We start from the raw sequence: 25,445 nt of genomic DNA on the forward strand, positions 1-25,445 counted from the left end.
TCCCGGATAAATTTCAATACGGTCCAGGAACCTTTTTTCCCGGATAAATTTCAATACGGTAAAGGAACCTGTTTTCCGGATAAATTTCAATACGGTCCAGGAACCTTTTTCCCCGGATAAATTTAAATACGGTCCAGGAACCTTTTTCCCCGGATAAATTTCAATACGGTCCAGGAACCTTTTTCCCCGGATAAATTTCAATACGGTCCAGGAACCTTTTTCCCCGGATAAATTTCAATACGGTCCAGGAACCTTTTTCCCCGGGTAAATTTCAATAAGGTCCAGGAACCTTTTTTCCCGGGTAAATTTCAATACGGTCCAGGAACCTTTTTCCCGGATAAAATTCAATACGGTCCAAGAACCTTTTTCCCCGGATAAATTTCAATACGGTCCAGGAACCTTTTTCCCCGGATAAATTTCAATACGGTCCAGGAACCTTTTTCCCCGGATAAATTTCAATACGGTCCAGGAACCTTTTTCCCCGGATAAATTTCAATACGGTCCAGGAACCTTTTTTCCCGGATAAATTTCAATACGGTCCAGGAACCTTTTTCCCCGGATAAATTTCAATACGGTCCAGGAACCTTTTTCCCCGGATAAATTTCAATACGGTCCAGGAACTTTTTCCCCGGATAAATTTCAATACGGTCCAGGAACCTTTTTTCCCGGATAAATTTAAATACGGTCCAGGAACCTTTTTCCCCGGATAAATTTCAATACGGTCCAGGAACCTTTTTCCCCGGATAAATTTCAATACGGTCCAGGAACCTTTTTTCCCGGATAAATTTAAATACGGTCCAGGAACCTTTTTCCCCGGATAAATTTAAATACGGTCCAGGAACCTTTTTCCCCGGATAAATTTCAATACGGTCCAGGAACCTTTTTCCCCGGATAAATTTCAATACGGTAAAGGAACCTGTTTTCCGGATAAATTTCAATACGGTCCAGGAACCTTTTTCCCCGGATAAATTTAAATACGGTCCAGGAACCTTTTTCCCCGGATAAATTTAAATACGGTCCAGGAACCTTTTTCCCCGGATAAATTTCAATACGGTCCAGGAACCTTTTTTCCCGGATAAATTTCAATACGGTCCAGGAACCTTTTTTCCCGGATAAATTTCAATACGGTAAAGGAACCTGTTTTCCGGATAAATTTCAATACGGTCCAGGAACCTTTTTCCCCGGATAAATTTAAATACGGTCCAGGAACCTTTTTCCCCGGATAAATTTCAATACGGTCCAGGAACCTTTTTCCCCGGATAAATTTCAATACGGTCCAGGAACCTTTTTCCCCGGATAAATTTCAATACGGTCCAGGAACCTTTTTCCCCGGATAAATTTCAATACGGTCCAGGAACCTTTTTTCCCGGATAAATTTAAATACGGTCCAGGAACCTTTTTCCCCGGATAAATTTCAATACGGTCCAGGAACCTTTTTCCCCGGATAAATTTCAATACGGTCCAGGAACCTTTTTTCCCGGATAAATTTAAATACGGTCCAGGAACCTTTTTCCCCGGATAAATTTAAATACGGTCCAGGAACCTTTTTCCCCGGATAAATTTCAATACGGTCCAGGAACCTTTTTCCCCGGATAAATTTCAATACGGTAAAGGAACCTGTTTTCCGGATAAATTTCAATACGGTCCAGGAACCTTTTTCCCCGGATAAATTTAAATACGGTCCAGGAACCTTTTTCCCCGGATAAATTTCAATACGGTCCAGGAACCTTTTTTCCCGGATAAATTTCAATACGGCCCAGGAACCTTTTTTCCCGGATAAATTTCAATACGGTAAAGCAACCTGTTTTCAGGATAAATTTCAATACGGTCCAGGAACCTTTTTCCCCGGATAAATTTAAATACGGTCCAGGAACCTTTTTCCCCGGATAAATTTCAATACGGTCCAGGAACCTTTTTCCCCGGATAAATTTCAATACGGTCCAGGAACCTTTTTCCCCGGATAAATTTCAATACGGTCCAGGAACCTTTTTCCCCGGATAAATTTCAATACGGTCCAGGAACCTTTTTCCCCGGATAAATTTCAATACGGTCCAGGAACCTTTTTCCCCGGATAAATTTCAATACGGTCCAGGAACCTTTTTTCCCGGGTAAATTTCAATACGGTCCAGGAACCTTTTTCCCGGATAAATTTCAATACGGTCCAGGAACCTTTTTCCCCGGATAAATTTCAATACGGTCCAGGAACCTTTTTCCCCGGGTAAATTTCAATACGGTCCAGGAACCTTTTTCCCGGATAAATTTAAATACGGTCCAGGAAACTTTTTCCCCGGATAAATTTCAATACGGTCCAGGAACCTTTTTCCCCGGATAAATTTCAATACGGTCCAGGAACCTTTTTCCCCGGATAAATTTCAATACGGTCCAGAAACCTTTTTCCCCGGGTAAATTTCAATACGGTCCAGGAACCTTTTTTCCCGGGTAAATTTCAATACGGTCCAGGAACCTTTTTCCCGGATAAATTTCAATACGGTCCAGGAACCTTTTTCCCCGGATAAATTTCAATACGGTCCAGGAACCTTTTTCCCCGGATAAATTTCAATACGGTCCAGGAACCTTTTTTCCCGGATAAATTTCAATACGGTAAAGGAACCTGTTTTCCGGATAAATTTCAATACGGTCCAGGAACCTTTTTCCCCGGATAAATTTAAATACGGTCCAGGAACCTTTTTCCCCGGATAAATTTCAATACGGTCCAGGAACCTTTTTCCCCGGATAAATTTCAAAACGGTCCAGGAACCTTTTTTCCCGGATAAATTTCAATACGGTCCAGGAACCTTTTTCCCCGGGTAAATTTCAATACGGTCCAGGAACCTTTTTCCCCGGATAAATTTCAATACGGTCCAGGAACCTTTTTTCCCGGATAAATTTCAATACGGTCCAGGAACCTTTTTCCCGGATAAATTTCAATACGGTCCAGGAACCTTTTTTCCCGGGTAAATTTCAATACGGTAAAGGAACCTTTTTCCCGGATAAATTTCAATACGGTCCAGGAACCTTTTTTCCCGGGTAAATTTCAATACGGTCCAGGAACCTTTTTTCCCGGATAAATTTCAATACGGTCCAGGAACCTGTTTTCCGGATAAATTTCAATACGGTAAAGGAACCTGTTTTCCCGGGTAAATTTCAATACGGTCCATGAACCTTTTTTCCCGGATAAATTTCAATACGGTAAAGGAACCTGTTTTCCGGATAAATTTCAATACGGTCCAGGAACCTTTTTCCCCGGATAAATTTCAATACGGTCCAGGAACCTTTTTTCCCGGGTAAATTTCAATACGGTCCAGGAACCTTTTTTCCCGGATAAATTTCAATACGGTCCAGGAACCTTTTTTCCCGGATAAATTTCAATACGGTCCAGGAACCTTTTTTCCCGGATAAATTTCAATACGGTCCAGGAACCTTTTTTCCCGGATAAATTTCAATACGGTAAAGGAACCTGTTTTCCGGATAAATTTCAATACGGTCCAGGAACCTTTTTCCCCGGATAAATTTAAATACGGTCCAGGAACCTTTTTCCCCGGATAAATTTCAATACGGTCCAGGAACCTTTTTCCCCGTGTAAATTTCAATACGGTCCAGGAACCTTTTTTCCCGGATAAATTTCAATACGGTCCAGGAACCTTTTTTCCCGGATAAATTTCAATACGGTCCAGGAACCTTTTTCCCCGGATAAATTTCAATACGGTCCAGGAACCTTTTTCCCCGGATAAATTTCAATACGGTCCAGGAACCTTTTTTCCCGGATAAATTTCAATACGGTAAAGGAACCTGTTTTCCGGATAAATTTCAATACGGTCCAGGAACCTTTTTCCCCGGATAAATTTCAATACGGTCCAGGAACCTTTTTCCCGGATAAATTTCAATACGGTCCAGGAACCTTTTTTCCCGGATAAATTTCAATACGGTAAAGGAACCTGTTTTCCGGATAAATTTCAATACGGTCCAGGAACCTTTTTCCCCGGATAAATTTAAATACGGTCCAGGAACCTTTTTCCCCGGATAAATTTCAATACGGTCCAGGAACCTTTTTCCCCGGGTAAATTTCAATACGGTCCAGGAACCTTTTTTCCCGGATAAATTTCAATACGGTCCAGGAACCTTTTTCCCGGATAAATTTCAATACGGTCCAGGAACCTTTTTCCCCGGATAAATTTCAATACGGTAAAGGAACCTGTTTTCCGGATAAATTTCAATACGGTCCAGGAACCTTTTTCCCCGGATAAATTTAAATACGGTCCAGGAACCTTTTTCCCCGGATAAATTTCAATACGGTCCAGGAACCTTTTTCCCCGGGTAAATTTCAATACGGTCCAGGAACCTTTTTTCCCGGATAAATTTCAATACGGTCCAGGAACCTTTTTCCGCGGATAAATTTCAATACGGTCCAGGAACCTTTTTCCCCGGGTAAATTTCAATACGGTCCAGGAACCTTTTTTCCCGGATAAATTTCAATACGGTCCAGGAACCTTTTTCCCGGATAAATTTCAATACGGTCCAGGAACCTTTTTCCCCGGATAAATTTCAATACGGTCCAGGAACCTTTTTCCCCGGATAAATTTCAATACGGTCCAGGAACCTTTTTCCCGGGTAAATTTCAATACGGTCCAGGAACCTTTTTTCCCGGATAAATTTCAATACGGTAAAGGAATCTTTTTTCCCGGATAAATTTAAATACGGTAAAGGAACCTGTTTTCCGGATAAATTTCAATACGGTCCAGGAACCTTTTTCCCCGGATAAATTTAAATACGGTCCAGGAACCTTTTTCCCCGGATAAATTTCAATACGGTCCAGGAACCTTTTTCCCCGGGTAAATTTCAATACGGTCCAGGAACCTTTTTTCCCGGATAAATTTCAATACGGTCCAGGAACCTTTTTCCCGGATAAATTTCAATACGGTCCAGGAACCTTTTTCCCCGGATAAATTTCAATACGGTCCAGGAACCTTTTTCCCGGATAAATTTCAATACGGTCCAGGAACCTTTTTCCCGGATAAATTTCAATACGGTCCAGGAACCTTTTTCCCCGGATAAATTTCAATACGGTCCAGGAACCTTTTTCCCCGGATAAATTTCAATACGGTCCAGGAACCTTTTTCCCGGGTAAATTTCAATACGGTCCAGGAACCTTTTTTCCCGGATAAATTTCAATACGGTAAAGGAACCTTTTTTCCCGGATAAATTTCAATACGGTAAAGGAACCTGTTTTCCGGATAAATTTCAATACGGTCCAGGAACCTTTTTCCCCGGATAAATTTAAATACGGTCCAGGAACCTTTTTCCCCGGATAAATTTCAATACGGTCCAGGAACCTTTTTCCCCGGGTAAATTTCAATACGGTCCAGGAACCTTTTTTCCCGGATAAATTTCAATACGGTCCAGGAACCTTTTTCCCGGATAAATTTCAATACGGTCCAGGAACCTTTTTCCCCGGATAAATTTCAATACGGTCCAGGAACCTTTTTCCCGGATAAATTTCAATACGGTCCAGGAACCTTTTTCCCGGATAAATTTCAATACGGTCCAGGAACCTTTTTCCCCGGATAAATTTCAATACGGTCCAGGAACCTTTTTCCCCGGATAAATTTCAATACGGTCCAGGAACCTTTTTCCCCGGATAAATTTCAATACGGTAAAGGAACCTTTTTCCCCGGATAAATTTCAATACGGTCCAGGAACCTTTTTCCCCGGATAAATTTCAATACGGTAAAGGAACCTTTTTTCCCGGATAAATTTCAATACGGTGTAGGAACCTTTTTCCCGGGTAAATTTCAATACGGTAAAGGAACCTTTTTCCCCGGATAAATTTCAATACGGTCCAGGAACCTTTTTCCCCGGATAAATTTCAATACGGTAAAGGAACCTTTTTCCCCGGATAAATTTCAATACGGTCCAGGAACCTTTTTCCCCGGATAAATTTCAATACGGTAAAGGAACCTTTTTTCCCGGATAAATTTCAATACGGTGTAGGAACCTTTTTCCCGGGTAAATTTCAATACGGTCCAGGAACCTTTTCCCGGATAAATTTAAATACGGTCCAGGAACCTTTTTCCCCGGATAAATTTAAATACGGTCCAGGAACCTTTTTCCCCGGATAAATTTCAATACGGTCCAGGAACCTTTTTCCCCGGATAAATTTCAATACGGTAAAGGAACCTGTTCTCCGGATAAATTTCAATACGGTCCAGGAACCTTTTTCCCCGGATAAATTTAAATACGGTCCAGGAACCTTTTTCCCCGGATAAATTTCAATACGGTCCAGGAACCTTTTTTCCCGGATAAATTTCAATACGGTCCAGGAACCTTTTTTCCCGGATAAATTTCAATACGGTAAAGGAACCTGTTTTCCGGATAAATTTCAATACGGTCCAGGAACCTTTTTCCCCGGATAAATTTCAATACGGTCCAGGAACCTTTTTTCCCGGGTAAATTTCAATACGGTCCAGGAACCTTTTTCCCGGATAAATTTCAATACGGTAAAGGAACCTGTTTTCCGGATAAATTTCAATACGGTCCAGGAACCTTTTTCCCCGGATAAATTTCAATACGGTCCAGGAACCTTTTTCCCCGGATAAATTTCAATACGGTCCAGGAACCTTTTTCCCCGGATAAATTTAAATACGGTCCAGGAACCTTTTTCCCCGGATAAATTTCAATACGGTCCAGGAACCTTTTTCCCCGGATAAATTTCAATACGGTCCAGGAACCTTTTTTCCCGGGTAAATTTCAATACGGTCCAGGAACCTTTTTCCCGGATAAATTTCAATACGGTCCAGGAACCTTTTTCCCCGGATAAATTTCAATACGGTAAAGGAACCTGTTTTCCGGATAAATTTCAATACGGTCCAGGAACCTTTTTCCCCGGATAAATTTCAATACGGTCCAGGTACCTTTTTTCCCGGGTAAATTTCAATACGGTCCAGGAACCTTTTTTCCCGGATAAATTTCAATACGGTAAAGGAACCTGTTTTCCGGATAAATTTCAATACGGTCCAGGAACTTTTTTCCCCGGATAAATTTAAATACGGTCCAGGAACCTTTTTCCCCGGATAAATTTCAATACGGTCCAGGAACCTTTTTCCCCTTGTAAATTTCAATACGGTCCAGGAACCTTTTTTCCCGGATAAATTTCAATACGGTCCAGGAAACTTTTTCCCGGATAAATTTCAATACGGTCCAGGAACCTTTTTCCCCGGATAAATTTCAATACGGTCCAGGAACCTTTTTCCCCGGATAAATTTCAATACGGTCCAGGAACCTTTTTCCCCGGATAAATTTCAATACGGTAAAGGAACCTTTTTCCCCGGATAAATTTCAATACGGTCCAGGAACCTTTTTCCCCGGATAAATTTCAATACGGTAAAGGAACCTTTTTTCCCGGATAAATTTCAATACGGTGTAGGAACCTTTTTCCCGGGTAAATTTCAATACGGTCCAGGAACCTTTTTCCCGGATAAATTTCAATACGGTCCAGGAACCTTTTTCCCCGGATAAATTTCAATACGGTAAAGGAACCTGTTTTCCGGATAAATTTCAATACGGTCCAGGAACCTTTTTCCCCGGATAAATTTCAATACGGTCCAGGAACCTTTTTCCCCGGATAAATTTCAATACGGTCCAGGAACCTTTTTTCCCGGATAAATTTCAATACGGTAAAGGAACCTGTTTTCCGGATAAATTTCAATACGGTCCAGGAACCTTTTTCGACGGATAAATTTAAATACGGTCCAGGAACCTTTTTCCCCGGATAAATTTCAATACGGTCCAGGAACCTTTTCCCCGGATAAATTTCAATACGGTCCAGGAACCTTTTTTCCCGGGTAAATTTCAATACGGTCCAGGAACCTTTTTCCCGGATAAATTTCAATACGGTAAAGGAACCTGTTTTCCGGATAAATTTCAATACGGTCCAGGAACCTTTTTCCCCGGATAAATTTCAATACGGTCCAGGAACCTTTTTCCCCGGATAAATTTCAATACGGTCCAGGAACCTTTTTCCCCGGATAAATTTAAATACGGTCCAGGAACCTTTTTCCCCGGATAAATTTCAATACGGTCCAGGAACCTTTTTCCCCGGATAAATTTCAATACGGTCCAGGAACCTTTTTTCCCGGGTAAATTTCAATACGGTCCAGGAACCTTTTTCCCGGATAAATTTCAATACGGTCCAGGAACCTTTTTCCCCGGATAAATTTCAATACGGTAAAGGAACCTGTTTTCCGGATAAATTTCAATACGGTCCAGGAACCTTTTTCCCCGGATAAATTTCAATACGGTCCAGGAACCTTTTTTCCCGGGTAAATTTCAATACGGTCCAGGAACCTTTTTTCCCGGATAAATTTCAATACGGTAAAGGAACCTGTTTTCCGGATAAATTTCAATACGGTCCAGGAACCTTTTTCCCCGGATAAATTTAAATACGGTCCAGGAACCTTTTTCCCCGGATAAATTTCAATACGGTCCAGGAACCTTTTTCCCCGGGTAAATTTCAATACGGTCCAGGAACCTTTTTTCCCGGATAAATTTCAATACGGTCCAGGAACCTTTTTCCCGGATAAATTTCAATACGGTCCAGGAACCTTTTTCCCCGGATAAATTTCAATACGGTCCAGGAACCTTTTTCCCCGGATAAATTTCAATACGGTCCAGGAACCTTTTTCCCCGGATAAATTTCAATACGGTAAAGGAACCTTTTTCCCCGGATAAATTTCAATACGGTCCAGGAACCTTTTTCTCCGGATAAATTTCAATACGGTAAAGGAACCTTTTTTCCCGGATAAATTTCAATACGGTGTAGGAACCTTTTTCCCGGGTAAATTTCAATACGGTCCAGGAACCTTTTTCCCGGATAAATTTAAATACGGTCCAGGAACCTTTTTCCCCGGATAAATTTAAATACGGTCCAGGAACCTTTTTCCCCGGATAAATTTCAATACGGTCCAGGAACCTTTTTCCCCGGATAAATTTCAATACGGTAAAGGAACCTGTTCTCCGGATAAATTTCAATACGGTCCAGGAACCTTTTTCCCCGGATAAATTTCAATACGGTCCAGGAACCTTTTTCCCCGGATAAATTTCAATACGGTCCAGGAACCTTTTTCCCCGGATAAATTTCAATACGGTCCAGGAACCTTTTTCCCCGGATAAATTTAAATACGGTCCAGGAACCTTTTTCCCCGGATAAATTTCAATACGGTCCAGGAACCTTTTTCCCCGGATAAATTTCAATACGGTCCAGGAACCTTTTTCCCCGGATAAATTTCAATACGGTCCAGGAACCTTTTTCCCCGGATAAATTTCAATACGGTCCAGGAACCTTTTTCCCCGGATAAATTTCAATACGGTCCAGGAACCTTTTTTCCCGGGTAAATTTCAATACGGTCCAGGAACCTTTTTCCCGGATAAATTTCAATACGGTCCAGGAACCTTTTTCCCCGGATAAATTTCAATACGGTCCAGGAACCTTTTTCCCCGGATAAATTTCAATACGGTCCAGGAACCTTTTTCCCCGGATAAATTTCAATACGGTCCAGGAACCTTTTTTCCCGGATAAATTTCAATACGGTCCAGGAACCTTTTTCCCCGGATAAATTTCAATACGGTCCAGGAACCTTTTTCCCCGGATAAATTTCAATACGGTAAAGGAACCTTTTTCCCCGGATAAATTTCAATACGGTCCAGGAACCTTTTTCCCCGGATAAATTTCAATACGGTAAAGGAACCTTTTTTCCCGGATAAATTTCAATACGGTGTAGGAACCTTTTTCCCGGGTAAATTTCAATACGGTCCAGGAACCTTTTTCCCCGATAAATTTAAATACGGTCCAGGAACCTTTTTCCCCGGATAAATTTAAATACGGTCCAGGAACCTTTTTCCCCGGATAAATTTCAATACGGTCCAGGAACCTTTTTCCCCGGATAAATTTCAATACGGTAAAGGAACCTGTTCTCCGGATAAATTTCAATACGGTCCAGGAACCTTTTTCCCCGGATAAATTTCAATACGGTCCAGGAACCTTTTTCCCCGGATAAATTTCAATACGGTCCAGGAACCTTTTTCCCCGGATAAATTTCAATACGGTCCAGGAACCTTTTTCCCCGGATAAATTTAAATACGGTCCAGGAACCTTTTTCCCCGGATAAATTTCAATACGGTCCAGGAACCTTTTTCCCCGGATAAATTTCAATACGGTCCAGGAACCTTTTTCCCCGGATAAATTTCAATACGGTCCAGCAACCTTTTTCCCCGGATAAATTTCAATACGGTCCAGGAACCTTTTTTCCCGGGTAAATTTCAATACGGTCCAGGAACCTTTTTCCCGGATAAATTTCAATACGGTCCAGGAACCTTTTTCCCCGGATAAATTTCAATACGGTCCAGGAACCTTTTTCCCCGGATAAATTTCAATACGGTCCAGGAACCTTTTTCCCCGGATAAATTTCAATACGGTCCAGGAACCTTTTTCCCCGGATAAATTTCAATACGGTCCAGGAACCTTTTTTCCCGGGTAAATTTCAATACGGTCCAGGAACCTTTTTCCCGGATAAATTTCAATACGGTCCAGGAACCTTTTTCCCCGGATAAATTTCAATACGGTCCAGGAACCTTTTTCCCCGGATAAATTTCAATACGGTCCAGGAACCTTTTTCCCCGGATAAATTTCAATACGGTCCAGGAACCTTTTTTCCCGGATAAATTTCAATACGGTCCAGGAACCTTTTTTCCCGGATAAATTTCAATACGGTAAAGGAACCTGTTTTCCGGATAAATTTCAATACGGTCCAGGAACCTTTTTCCCCGGATAAATTTAAATACGGTCCAGGAACCTTTTTCCCCGGATAAATTTCAATACGGTCCAGGAACCTTTTTCCCCGGATAAATTTCAATACGGTCCAGGAACCTTTTTCCCCGGATAAATTTCAATACGGTCCAGGAACCTTTTTCCCCGGGTAAATTTCAATAAGGTCCAGGAACCTTTTTTCCCGGGTAAATTTCAATACGGTCCAGGAACCTTTTTCCCGGATAAATTTCAATACGGTCCAGGAACCTTTTTCCCCGGATAAATTTCAATACGGTCCAGGAACCTTTTTCCCCGGATAAATTTCAATACGGTCCAGGAACCTTTTTCCCCGGATAAATTTCAATACGGTCCAGGAACCTTTTTCCCCGGATAAATTTCAATACGGTCCAGGAACCTTTTTTCCCGGATAAATTTCAATACGGTCCAGGAACCTTTTTCCCCGGATAAATTTCAATACGGTCCAGGAACCTTTTTCCCCGGATAAATTTCAATACGGTCCAGGAACTTTTTCCCCGGATAAATTTCAATACGGTCCAGGAACCTTTTTTCCCGGATAAATTTAAATACGGTCCAGGAACCTTTTTCCCCGGATAAATTTCAATACGGTCCAGGAACCTTTTTCCCCGGATAAATTTCAATACGGTCCAGGAACCTTTTTTCCCGGATAAATTTAAATACGGTCCAGGAACCTTTTTCCCCGGATAAATTTAAATACGGTCCAGGAACCTTTTTCCCCGGATAAATTTCAATACGGTCCAGGAACCTTTTTCCCCGGATAAATTTCAATACGGTAAAGGAACCTGTTTTCCGGATAAATTTCAATACGGTCCAGGAACCTTTTTCCCCGGATAAATTTAAATACGGTCCAGGAACCTTTTTCCCCGGATAAATTTCAATACGGTCCAGGAACCTTTTTTCCCGGATAAATTTCAATACGGTCCAGGAACCTTTTTTCCCGGATAAATTTCAATACGGTAAAGGAACCTGTTTTCCGGATAAATTTCAATACGGTCCACGGACCTTTTTCCCCGGATAAATTTAAATACGGTCCAGGAACCTTTTTCCCCGGATAAATTTCAATACGGTCCAGGAACCTTTTTCCCCGGATAAATTTCAATACGGTCCAGGAACCTTTTTCCCCGGATAAATTTCAATACGGTCCAGGAACCTTTTTCCCCGGATAAATTTCAATACGGTCCAGGAACCTTTTTTCCCGGATAAATTTAAATACGGTCCAGGAACCTTTTTCCCCGGATAAATTTCAATACGGTCCAGGAACCTTTTTCCCCGGATAAATTTCAATACGGTCCAGGAACCTTTTTTCCCGGATAAATTTAAATACGGTCCAGGAACCTTTTTCCCCGGATAAATTTAAATACGGTCCAGGAACCTTTTTCCCCGGATAAATTTCAATACGGTCCAGGAACCTTTTTCCCCGGATAAATTTCAATACGGTAAAGGAACCTGTTTTCCGGATAAATTTCAATACGGTCCAGGAACCTTTTTCCCCGGATAAATTTAAATACGGTCCAGGAACCTTTTTCCCCGGATAAATTTCAATACGGTCCAGGAACCTTTTTTCCCGGATAAATTTCAATACGGTCCAGGAACCTTTTTTCCCCGATAAATTTCAATACGGTAAAGCAACCTGTTTTCCGGATAAATTTCAATACGGTCCAGGAACCTTTTTCCCCGGATAAATTTAAATACGGTCCAGGAACCTTTTTCCCCGGATAAATTTCAATACGGTCCAGGAACCTTTTTCCCCGGATAAATTTCAATACGGTCCAGGAACCTTTTTCCCCGGATAAATTTCAATACGGTCCAGGAACCTTTTTCCCCGGATAAATTTCAATACGGTCCAGGAACCTTTTTCCCCGGATAAATTTCAATACGGTCCAGGAACCTTTTTCCCCGGATAAATTTCAATACGGTCCAGGAACCTTTTTTCCCGGGTAAATTTCAATACGGTCCAGGAACCTTTTTCCCGGATAAATTTCAATACGGTCCAGGAACCTTTTTCCCCGGATAAATTTCAATACGGTCCAGGAACCTTTTTCCCCGGGTAAATTTCAATACGGTCCAGGAACCTTTTTCCCGGATAAATTTAAATACGGTCCAGGAAACTTTTTCCCCGGATAAATTTCAATACGGTCCAGGAACCTTTTTCCCCGGATAAATTTCAATACGGTCCAGGAACCTTTTTCCCCGGATAAATTTCAATACGGTCCAGAAACCTTTTTCCCCGGGTAAATTTCAATACGGTCCAGGAACCTTTTTTCCCGGGTAAATTTCAATACGGTCCAGGAACCTTTTTCCCGGATAAATTTCAATACGGTCCAGGAACCTTTTTCCCCGGATAAATTTCAATACGGTCCAGGAACCTTTTTCCCCGGATAAATTTCAATACGGTCCAGGAACCTTTTTTCCCGGATAAATTTCAATACGGTAAAGGAACCTGTTTTCCGGATAAATTTCAATACGGTCCAGGAACCTTTTTCCCCGGATAAATTTAAATACGGTCCAGGAACCTTTTTCCCCGGATAAATTTCAATACGGTCCAGGAACCTTTTTCCCCGGATAAATTTCAAAACGGTCCAGGAACCTTTTTTCCCGGATAAATTTCAATACGGTCCAGGAACCTTTTTCCCCGGGTAAATTTCAATACGGTCCAGGAACCTTTTTCCCCGGATAAATTTCAATACGGTCCAGGAACCTTTTTTCCCGGATAAATTTCAATACGGTCCAGGAACCTTTTTCCCGGATAAATTTCAATACGGTCCAGGAACCTTTTTTCCCGGGTAAATTTCAATACGGTAAAGGAACCTTTTTCCCGGATAAATTTCAATACGGTCCAGGAACCTTTTTTCCCGGGTAAATTTCAATACGGTCCAGGAACCTTTTTTCCCGGATAAATTTCAATACGGTCCAGGAACCTGTTTTCCGGATAAATTTCAATACGGTAAAGGAACCTGTTTTCCCGGGTAAATTTCAATACGGTCCATGAACCTTTTTTCCCGGATAAATTTCAATACGGTAAAGGAACCTGTTTTCCGGATAAATTTCAATACGGTCCAGGAACCTTTTTCCCCGGATAAATTTCAATACGGTCCAGGAACCTTTTTTCCCGGGTAAATTTCAATACGGTCCAGGAACCTTTTTTCCCGGATAAATTTCAATACGGTCCAGGAACCTTTTTTCCCGGATAAATTTCAATACGGTCCAGGAACCTTTTTTCCCGGATAAATTTCAATACGGTCCAGGAACCTTTTTTCCCGGATAAATTTCAATACGGTAAAGGAACCTGTTTTCCGGATAAATTTCAATACGGTCCAGGAACCTTTTTCCCCGGATAAATTTAAATACGGTCCAGGAACCTTTTTCCCCGGATAAATTTCAATACGGTCCAGGAACCTTTTTCCCCGTGTAAATTTCAATACGGTCCAGGAACCTTTTTTCCCGGATAAATTTCAATACGGTCCAGGAACCTTTTTTCCCGGATAAATTTCAATACGGTCCAGGAACCTTTTTCCCCGGATAAATTTCAATACGGTCCAGGAACCTTTTTCCCCGGATAAATTTCAATACGGTCCAGGAACCTTTTTTCCCGGATAAATTTCAATACGGTAAAGGAACCTGTTTTCCGGATAAATTTCAATACGGTCCAGGAACCTTTTTCCCCGGATAAATTTCAATACGGTCCAGGAACCTTTTTTCCCGGATAAATTTCAATACTGTCCAGGAACCTTTTTTCCCGGATAAATTTCAATACGGTAAAGGAACCTGTTTTCCGGATAAATTTCAATACGGTCCAGGAACCTTTTTCCCCGGATAAATTTAAATACGGTCCAGGAACCTTTTTCCCCGGATAAATTTCAATACGGTCCAGGAACCTTTTTCCCCGGGTAAATTTCAATACGGTCCAGGAACCTTTTTTCCCGGATAAATTTCAATACGGTCCAGGAACCTTTTTCCCGGATAAATTTCAATACGGTCCAGGAACCTTTATCCCGGATAAATTTCAATACGGTCCAGGAACCTTTTTTCCCGGGTAAATTTCAATACGGTAAAGGAACCTTTTTCCCGGATAAATTTCAATACGGTCCAGGAACCTTTTTTCCCGGGTAAATTTCAATACGGTCCAGGAACCTTTTTTCCCGGATAAATTTCAATACGGTCCAGGAACCTGTTTTCCGGATAAATTTCAATACGGTAAAGGAACCTGTTTTCCCGGGTAAATTTCAATACGGTCCATGAACCTTTTTTCCCGGATAAATTTCAATACGGTAAAGGAACCTGTTTTCCGGATAAATTTCAATACGGTCCAGGAACCTTTTTCCCCGGATAAATTTCAATACGGTCCAGGAACCTTTTTTCCCGGGTAAATTTCAATACGGTCCAGGAACCTTTTTTCCCGGATAAATTTCAATACGGTCCAGGAACCTTTTTTCCCGGATAAATTTCAATACGGTCCAGGAACCTTTTTTCCCGGATAAATTTCAATACGGTCCAGGAACCTTTTTTCCCGGATAAATTTCAATACGGTAAAGGAACCTGTTTTCCGGATAAATTTCAATACGGTCCAGGAACCTTTTTCCCCGGATAAATTTAAATACGGTCCAGGAACCTTTTTCCCCGGATAAATTTCAATACGGTCCAGGAACCTTTTTCCCCGTGTAAATTTCAATACGGTCCAGGAACCTTTTTTCCCGGATAAATTTCAATACGGTCCAGGAACCTTTTTTCCCGGATAAATTTCAATACGGTCCAGGAACCTTTTTCCCCGGATAAATTTCAATACGGTCCAGGAACCTTTTTCCCCGGATAAATTTCAATACGGTCCAGGAACCTTTTTTCCCGGATAAATTTCAATACGGTAAAGGAACCTGTTTTCCGGATAAATTTCAATACGGTCCAGGAACCTTTTTCCCCGGATAAATTTCAATACGGTCCAGGAACCTTTTTTCCCGGATAAATTTCAATACGGTCCAGGAACCTTTTTTCCCGGATAAATTTCAATACGGTAAAGGAACCTGTTTTCCGGATAAATTTCAATACGGTCCAGGAACCTTTTTCCCCGGATAAATTTAAATACGGTCCAGGAACCTTTTTCCCCGGATAAATTTCAATACGGTCCAGGAACCTTTTTCCCCGGGTAAATTTCAATACGGTCCAGGAACCTTTTTTCCCGGATAAATTTCAATACGGTCCAGGAACCTTTTTCCCGGATAAATTTCAATACGGTCCAGGAACCTTTTTCCCCGGATAAATTTCAATACGGTAAAGGAACCTGTTTTCCGGATAAATTTCAATACGGTCCAGGAACCTTTTTCCCCGGATAAATTTAAATACGGTCCAGGAACCTTTTTCCCCGGATAAATTTCAATACGGTCCAGGAACCTTTTTCCCCGGGTAAATTTCAATACGGTCCAGGAACCTTTTTTCCCGGATAAATTTCAATACGGTCCAGGAACCTTTTTCCGCGGATAAATTTCAATACGGTCCAGGAACCTTTTTCCCCGGGTAAATTTCAATACGGTCCAGGAACCTTTTTTCCCGGATAAATTTCAATACGGTCCAGGAACCTTTTTCCCGGATAAATTTCAATACGGTCCAGGAACCTTTTTCCCCGGATAAATTTCAATACGGTCCAGGAACCTTTTTCCCCGGATAAATTTCAATACGGTCCAGGAACCTTTTTCCCGGGTAAATTTCAATACGGTCCAGGAACCTTTTTTCCCGGATAAATTTCAATACGGTAAAGGAACCTTTTTTCCCGGATAAATTTAAATACGGTAAAGGAACCTGTTTTCCGGATAAATTTCAATACGGTCCAAGAACCTTTTTCCCCGGATAAATTTCAATACGGTCCAGGAACCTTTTTCCCCGGATAAATTTCAATACGGTCCAGGAACCTTTTTCCCCGGGTAAATTTCAATACGGTCCAGGAACCTTTTTTCCCGGATAAATTTCAATACGGTCCAGGAACCTTTTTCCCGGATAAATTTCAATACGGTCCAGGAACCTTTTTCCCCGGATAAATTTCAATACGGTCCAGGAACCTTTTTCCCGGATAAATTTCAATACGGTCCAGGAACCTTTTTCCCGGATAAATTTCAATACGGTCCAGGAACCTTTTTCCCCGGATAAATTTCAATACGGTCCAGGAACCTTTTTCCCCGGATAAATTTCAATACGGTCCAGGAACCTTTTTCCCGGGTAAATTTCAATACGGTCCAGGAACCTTTTTTCCCGGATAAATTTCAATACGGTAAAGGAACCTTTTTTCCCGGATAAATTTCAATACGGTAAAGGAACCTGTTTTCCGGATAAATTTCAATACGGTCCAGGAACCTTTTTCCCCGGATAAATTTAAATACGGTCCAGGAACCTTTTTCCCCGGATAAATTTCAATACGGTCCAGGAACCTTTTTCCCCGGGTAAATTTCAATACGGTCCAGGAACCTTTTTTCCCGGATAAATTTCAATACGGTCCAGGAACCTTTTTCCCGGATAAATTTCAATACGGTCCAGGAACCTTTTTCCCCGGATAAATTTCAATACGGTCCAGGAACCTTTTTCCCGGATAAATTTCAATACGGTCCAGGAACCTTTTTCCCGGATAAATTTCAATACGGTCCAGGAACCTTTTTCCCCGGATAAATTTCAATACGGTCCAGGAACCTTTTTCCCCGGATAAATTTCAATACGGTCCAGGAACCTTTTTCCCCGGATAAATTTCAATACGGTAAAGGAACCTTTTTCCCAGGATAAATTTCAATACGGTCCAGGAACCTTTTTCCCCGGATAAATTTCAATACGGTAAAGGAACCTTTTTCCCCGGATAAATTTCAATACGGTGTAGGAACCTTTTTCCCGGGTAAATTTCAATACGGTAAAGGAACCTGTTTTCCGGATAAATTTCAATACGGTCCAGGAACCTTTTTCCCCGGATAAATTTAAATACGGTCCAGGAACCTTTTTCCCCGGATAAATTTCAATACGGTCCAGGAACCTTTTTCCCCGGGTAAATTTCAATACGGTCCAGGAACCTTTTTTCCCGGATAAATTTCAATACGGTCCAGGAACCTTTTTCCCGGATAAATTTCAATACGGTCCAGGAACCTTTTTCCCCGGATAAATTTCAATACGGTCCAGGAACCTTTTTCCCGGATAAATTTCAATACGGTCCAGGAACCTTTTTCCCGGATAAATTTCAATACGGTCCAGGAACCTTTTTCCCCGGATAAATTTCAATACGGTCCAGGAACCTTTTTCCCCGGATAAATTTCAATACGGTCCAGGAACCTTTTTCCCCGCATAAATTTCAATACGGTAAAGGAACCTTTTTCCCCGGATAAATTTCAATACGGTCCAGGAACCTTTTTCCCCGGATAAATTTCAATACGGTAAAGGAACCTTTTTTCCCGGATAAATTTCAATACGGTGTAGGAACCTTTTTCCCGGGTAAATTTCAATACGGTCCAGGAACCTTTTCCCGGATAAATTTAAATACGGTCCAGGAACCTTTTTCCCCGGATAAATTTAAATACGGTCCAGGAACCTTTTTCCCCTGATAAATTTCAATACGGTCCAGGAACCTTTTTCCCCGGATAAATTTCAATACGGTAAAGGAACCTGTTCTCCGGATAAATTTCAATACGGTCCAGGAACCTTTTTCCCCGGATAAATTTAAATACGGTCCAGGAACCTTTTTCCCCGGATAAATTTCAATACGGTCCAGGAACCTTTTTTCCCGGATAAATTTCAATACGGTCCAGGAACCTTTTTTCCCGGATAAATTTCAATACGGTAAAGGAACCTGTTTTCCGGATAAATTTCAATACGGTCCAGGAACCTTTTTCCCCGGATAAATTTCAATACGGTCCAGGAACCTTTTTTCCCGGGTAAATTTCAATACGGTCCAGGAACCTTTTTCCCGGATAAATTTCAATACGGTAAAGGAACCTGTTTTCCGGATAAATTTCAATACGGTCCAGGAACCTTTTTCCCCGGATAAATTTCAATACGGTCCAGGAACCTTTTTCCCCGGTTAAATTTCAATACGGTCCAGGAACCTTTTTCCCCGGATAAATTTCAATACGGTCCAGGAACCTTTTTCCCCGGATAAATTTCAATACGGTCCAGGAACCTTTTTTCCCGGATAAATTTCAATACCGTCCAGGAACCTTTTTTCCCGGATAAATTTCAATACGGTAAAGGAACCTGTTTTCCGGATAAATTTCAATACGGTCCAGGAACCTTTTTCCCCGGATAAATTTCAATACGGTCCAGGAACCTTTTTTCCCGGATAAATTTCAATACGGTCCAGGAACCTTTTTTCCCGGATAAATTTCAATACGGTAAAGGAACCTGTTTTCCGGATAAATTTCAATACGGTCCAGGAACCTTTTTCCCCGGATAAATTTAAATACGGTCCAGGAACCTTTTTCCCCGGATAAATTTCAATACGGTCCAGGAACCTTTTTCCCCGGGTAAATTTCAATACGGTCCAGGAACCTTTTTTCCCGGATAAATTTCAATACGGTCCAGGAACCTTTTTCCCGGATAAATTTCAATACGGTCCAGGAACCTTTTTCCCCGGATAAATTTCAATACGGTAAAGGAACCTGTTTTCCGGATAAATTTCAATACGGTCCAGGAACCTTTTTCCCCGGATAAATTTAAATACGGTCCAGGAACCTTTTTCCCCGGATAAATTTCAATACGGTCCAGGAACCTTTTTCCGCGGATAAATTTCAATACGGTCCAGGAACCTTTTCCCCGGGTAAATTTCAATACGGTCCAGGAACCTTTTTTCCCGGATAAATTTCAATACGGTCCAGGAACCTTTTTCCCGGATAAATTTCAATACGGTCCAGGAACCTTTTTCCCCGGATAAATTTCAATACGGTCCAGGAACCTTTTTCCCCGGATAAATTTCAATACGGTCCAGGAACCTTTTTCCCGGGTAAATTTCAATACGGTCCAGGAACCTTTTTTCCCGGATAAATTTCAATACGGTAAAGGAACCTTTTTTCCCGGATAAATTTAAATACGGTAAAGGAACCTGTTTTCCGGATAAATTTCAATACGGTCCAGGAACCTTTTTCCCCGGATAAATTTAAATACGGTCCAGGAACCTTTTTCCCCGGATAAATTTCAATACGGTCCAGGAACCTTTTTCCCCGGGTAAATTTCAATACGGTCCAGGAACCTTTTTTCCCGGATAAATTTCAATACGGTCCAGGAACCTTTTTCCCGGATAAATTTCAATACGGTCCAGGAACCTTTTTCCCCGGATAAATTTCAATACGGTCCAGGAACCTTTTTCCCGGATAAATTTCAATACGGTCCAGGAACCTTTTTCCCGGATAAATTTCAATACGGTCCAGGAACCTTTTTCCCCGGATAAATTTAAATACGGTCCAGGAACCTTTTTCCCCGGATAAATTTCAATACGGTCCAGGAACCTTTTTCCCGGGTAAATTTCAATACGGTCCAGGAACCTTTTTTCCCGGATAAATTTCAATACGGTAAAGGAACCTTTTTTCCCGGATAAATTTCAATACGGTAAAGGAACCTGTTTTCCGGATAAATTTCAATACGGTCCAGGAACCTTTTTCCCCGGATAAATTTAAATACGGTCCAGGAACCTTTTTCCCTGGATAAATTTCAATACGGTCCAGGAACCTTTTTCCCCGGGTAAATTTCAATACGGTCCAGGAACCTTTTTTCCCGGATAAATTTCAATACGGTCCAGGAACCTTTTTCCCGGATAAATTTCAATACGGTCCAGGAACCTTTTTCCCCGGATAAATTTCAATACGGTCCAGGAACCTTTTTCCCGGATAAATTTCAATACGGTCCAGGAACCTTTTTCCCGGATAAATTTCAATACGGTCCAGGAACCTTTTTCCCCGGATAAATTTCAATACGGTCCAGGAACCTTTTTCCCCGGATAAATTTCAATACGGTCCAGGAACCTTTTTCCCCGGATAAATTTCAATACGGTAAAGGAACCTTTTTCCCCGGATAAATTTCAATACGGTCCAGGAACCTTTTTCCCCGGATAAATTTCAATACGGTAAAGGAACCTTTTTTCCCGGATAAATTTCAATACGGTGTAGGAACCTTTTTCCCGGGTAAATTTCAATACGGTAAAGGAAACTGTTTTCCGGATAAATTTCAATACGGTCCAGGAACCTTTTTCCCCGGATAAATTTAAATACGGTCCAGGAACCTTTTTCCCCGGATAAATTTCAATACGGTCCAGGAACCTTTTTCCCCGGGTAAATTTCAATACGGTCCAGGAACCTTTTTTCCCGGATAAATTTCAATACGGTCCAGGAACCTTTTTCCCGGATAAATTTCAATACGGTCCAGGAACCTTTTTCCCCGGATAAATTTCAATACGGTCCAGGAACCTTTTTCCCGGATAAATTTCAATACGGTCCAGGAACCTTTTTCCCGGATAAATTTCAATACGGTCCAGGAACCTTTTTCCCCGGATAAATTTCAATACGGTCCAGGAACCTTTTTCCCCGGCTAAATTTCAATACGGTCCAGGAACCTTTTTCCCCGCATAAATTTCAATACGGTAAAGGAACCTTTTTCCCCGGATAAATTTCAATACGGTCCAGGAACCTTTTTCCCCGGATAAATTTCAATACGGTAAAGGAACCTTTTTTCCCGGATAAATTTCAATACGGTGTAGGAACCTTTTTCCCGGGTAAATTTCAATACGGTCCAGGAACCTTTTCCCGGATAAATTTAAATACGGTCCAGGAACCTTTTTCCCCGGATAAATTTAAATACGGTCCAGGAACCTTTTTCCCCGGATAAATTTCAATACGGTCCAGGAACCTTTTTCCCCGGATAAATTTCAATACGGTAAAGGAACCTGTTCTCCGGATAAATTTCAATACGGTCCAGGAACCTTTTTCCCCGGATAAATTTAAATACGGTCCAGGAACCTTTTTCCCCGGATAAATTTCAATACGGTCCAGGAACCTTTTTTCCCGGATAAATTTCAATACGGTCCAGGAACCTTTTTTCCCGGATAAATTTCAATACGGTAAAGGAACCTGTTTTCCGGATAAATTTCAATACGGTCCAGGAACCTTTTTCCCCGGATAAATTTCAATACGGTCCAGGAACCTTTTTCCCCGGATAAATTTCAATACGGTCCAGGAACCTTTTTTCCCGGGTAAATTTCAATACGGTCCAGGAACCTTTTTCCCGGATAAATTTCAATACGGTAAAGGAACCTGTTTTCCGGATAAATTTCAATACGGTCCAGGAACCTTTTTCCCCGGTTAAATTTCAATACGGTCCAGGAACCTTTTTCCCCGGATAAATTTCAATACGGTCCAGGAACCTTTTTCCCCGGATAAATTTCAATACGGTCCAGGAACCTTTTTCCCCGGATAAATTTCAATACGGTCCAGGAACCTTTTTTCCCGGATAAATTTCAATACGGTCCAGGAACCTTTTTTCCCGGATAAATTTCAATACGGTAAAGGAACCTGTTTTCCGGATAAATTTCAATACGGTCCAGGAACCTTTTTCCCCGGATAAATTTAAATACGGTCCAGGAACCTTTTTCCCCGGATAAATTTCAATACGGTCCAGGAACCTTTTTCCCCGGATAAATTTCAATACGGTCCAGGAACCTTTTTCCCCGGATAAATTTCAATACGGTCCAGGAACCTTTTTCCCCGGATAAATTTCAATACGGTCCAGGAACCTTTTTTCCCGGATAAATTTAAATACGGTCCAGGAACCTTTTTCCCCGGATAAATTTCAATACGGTCCAGGAACCTTTTTCCCCGGATAAATTTCAATACGGTCCAGGAACCTTTTTTCCCGGATAAATTTAAATACGGTCCAGGAACCTTTTTCCCTGGATAAATTTAAATACGGTCCAGGAACCTTTTTCCCCGGATAAATTTCAATACGGTCCAGGAACCTTTTTCCCCGGATAAATTTCAATACGGTAAAGGAACCTGTTTTCCGGATAAATTTCAATACGGTCCAGGAACCTTTTTCCCCGGATAAATTTAAATACGGTCCAGGAACCTTTTTCCCCGGATAAATTTCAATACGGTCCAGGAACCTTTTTTCCCGGATAAATTTCAATACGGTCCAGGAACCTTTTTTCCCGGATAAATTTCAATACGGTAAAGCAACCTGTTTTCCGGATAAATTTCAATACGGTCCAGGAACCTTTTTCCCCGGATAAATTTAAATACGGTCCAGGAACCTTTTTCCCCGGATAAATTTCAATACGGTCCAGGAACCTTTTTCCCCGGATAAATTTCAATACGGTCCAGGAACCTTTTTCCCCGGATAAATTTCAATACGGTCCAGGAACCTTTTTCCCCGGATAAATTTCAATACGGTCCAGGAACCTTTTTCCCCGGATAAATTTCAATACGGTCCAGGAACCTTTTTCCCCTGATAAATTTCAATACGGTCCAGGAACCTTTTTTCCCGGGTAAATTTCAATACGGTCCAGGAACCTTTTTCCCGGATAAATTTCAATACGGTCCAGGAACCTTTTTCCCCGGATAAATTTCAATACGGTCCAGGAACCTTTTTCCCCGGGTAAATTTCAATACGGTCCAGGAACCTTTTTCCCGGATAAATTTAAATACGGTCCAGGAAACTTTTTCCCCGGATAAATTTCAATACGGTCCAGGAACCTTTTTCCCCGGATAAATTTCAATACGGTCCAGGAACCTTTTTCCCCGGATAAATTTCAATACGGTCCAGAAACCTTTTTCCCCGGGTAAATTTCAATACGGTCCAGGAACCTTTTTTCCCGGGTAAATTTCAATACGGTCCAGGAACCTTTTTCCCGGATAAATTTCAATACGGTCCAGGAACCTTTTTCCCCGGATAAATTTCAATACGGTCCAGGAACCTTTTTCCCCGGATAAATTTCAATACGGTCCAGGAACCTTTTTTCCCGGATAAATTTCAATACGGTAAAGGAACCTGTTTTCCGGATAAATTTCAATACGGTCCAGGAACCTTTTTCCCCGGATAAATTTAAATACGGTCCAGGAACCTTTTTCCCCGGATAAATTTCAATACGGTGCAGGAACCTTTTTCCCCGGATAAATTTCAATACGGTCCAGGAACCTTTTTCCCCGGATAAATTTCAATACGGTCCAGGAACCTTTTTCCCCGGATAAATTTCAATACGGTCCAGGAACCTTTTTTCCCGGATAAATTTAAATACGGTCCAGGAACCTTTTTCCCCGGATAAATTTCAATACGGTCCAGGAACCTTTTTCCCCGGATAAATTTCAATACGGTCCAGGAACCTTTTTTCCCGGATAAATTTAAATACGGTCCAGGAACCTTTTTCCCCGGATAAATTTAAATACGGTCCAGGAACCTTTTTCCCCGGATAAATTTCAATACGGTCCTGGAACCTTTTTCCCCGGATAAATTTCAATACGGTAAAGGAACCTGTTTTCCGGATAAATTTCAATACGGTCCAGGAACCTTTTTCCCCGGATAAATTTAAATACGGTCCAGGAACCTTTTTTCCCGGATAAATTTCATTACGGTCCAGGAACCTTTTTTCCCGGATAAATTTCAATACGGTCCAGGAACCTTTTTTCCCGGATAAATTTCAATACGGTAAAGGAACCTGTTTTCCGGATAAATTTCAATACGGTCCAGGAACCTTTTTCCCCGGATAAATTTAAATACGGTCCAGGAACCTTTTTCCCCGGATAAATTTCAATACGGTCCAGGAACCTTTTTCCCCGGATAAATTTCGATACGGTCCAGGAACCTTTTTCCCCGGATAAATTTCAATACGGTCCAGGAACCTTTTTCCCCGGATAAATTTCAATACGGTCCAGGAACCTTTTTCCCCGGATAAATTTCAATACGGTCCAGGAACCTTTTTTCCCGGGTAAATTTCAATACGGTCCAGGAACCTTTTTCCCGGATAAATTTCAATACGGTCCAGGAACCTTTTTCCCCGGATAAATTTCAATACGGTCCAGGAACCTTTTTCCCCGGATAAATTTCAATACGGTCCAGGAACCTTTTTCCCCGGATAAATTTCAATACGGTCCAGGAACCTTTTTTCCCGGGTAAATTTCAATACGGTCCAGGAACCTTTTTCCCGGATAAATTTCAATACGGTCCAGGAACCTTTTTTCCCGGATAAATTTCAATACGGTCCAGGAACCTTTTTTCCCGGATAAATTTAAATACGGTCCAGGAACCTTTTTCCCCGGATAAATTTCAATACGGTCCAGGAACCTTTTTCCCCGGATAAATTTCAATACGGTCCAGGAACCTTTTTCCCCGGATAAATTTCAATACGGTCCAGGAACCTTTTTCCCCGGATAAATTTCAATACGGTCCAGGAACCTTTTTTCCCGGGTAAATTTCAATACGGTCCAGGAAACTTTTTCCCGGATAAATTTCAATACGGTCCAGGAACCTTTTTCCCCGGATAAATTTCAATACGGTCCAGGAACCTTTTTCCCCGGGTAAATTTCAATACGGTCCAGGAACCTTTTTCCCCGGATAAATTTCAATACGGTCCAGGAACCTTTTTCCCCGGATAAATTTCAATACGGTCCAGGAACCT

This window comes from Lepisma saccharinum, chromosome 28, assembly GCF_977018435.1.
Source record: "Lepisma saccharinum chromosome 28, izLepSacc3.1, whole genome shotgun sequence".
In the NCBI taxonomy this organism is placed as follows: domain Eukaryota; kingdom Metazoa; phylum Arthropoda; class Insecta; order Zygentoma; family Lepismatidae; genus Lepisma; species Lepisma saccharinum.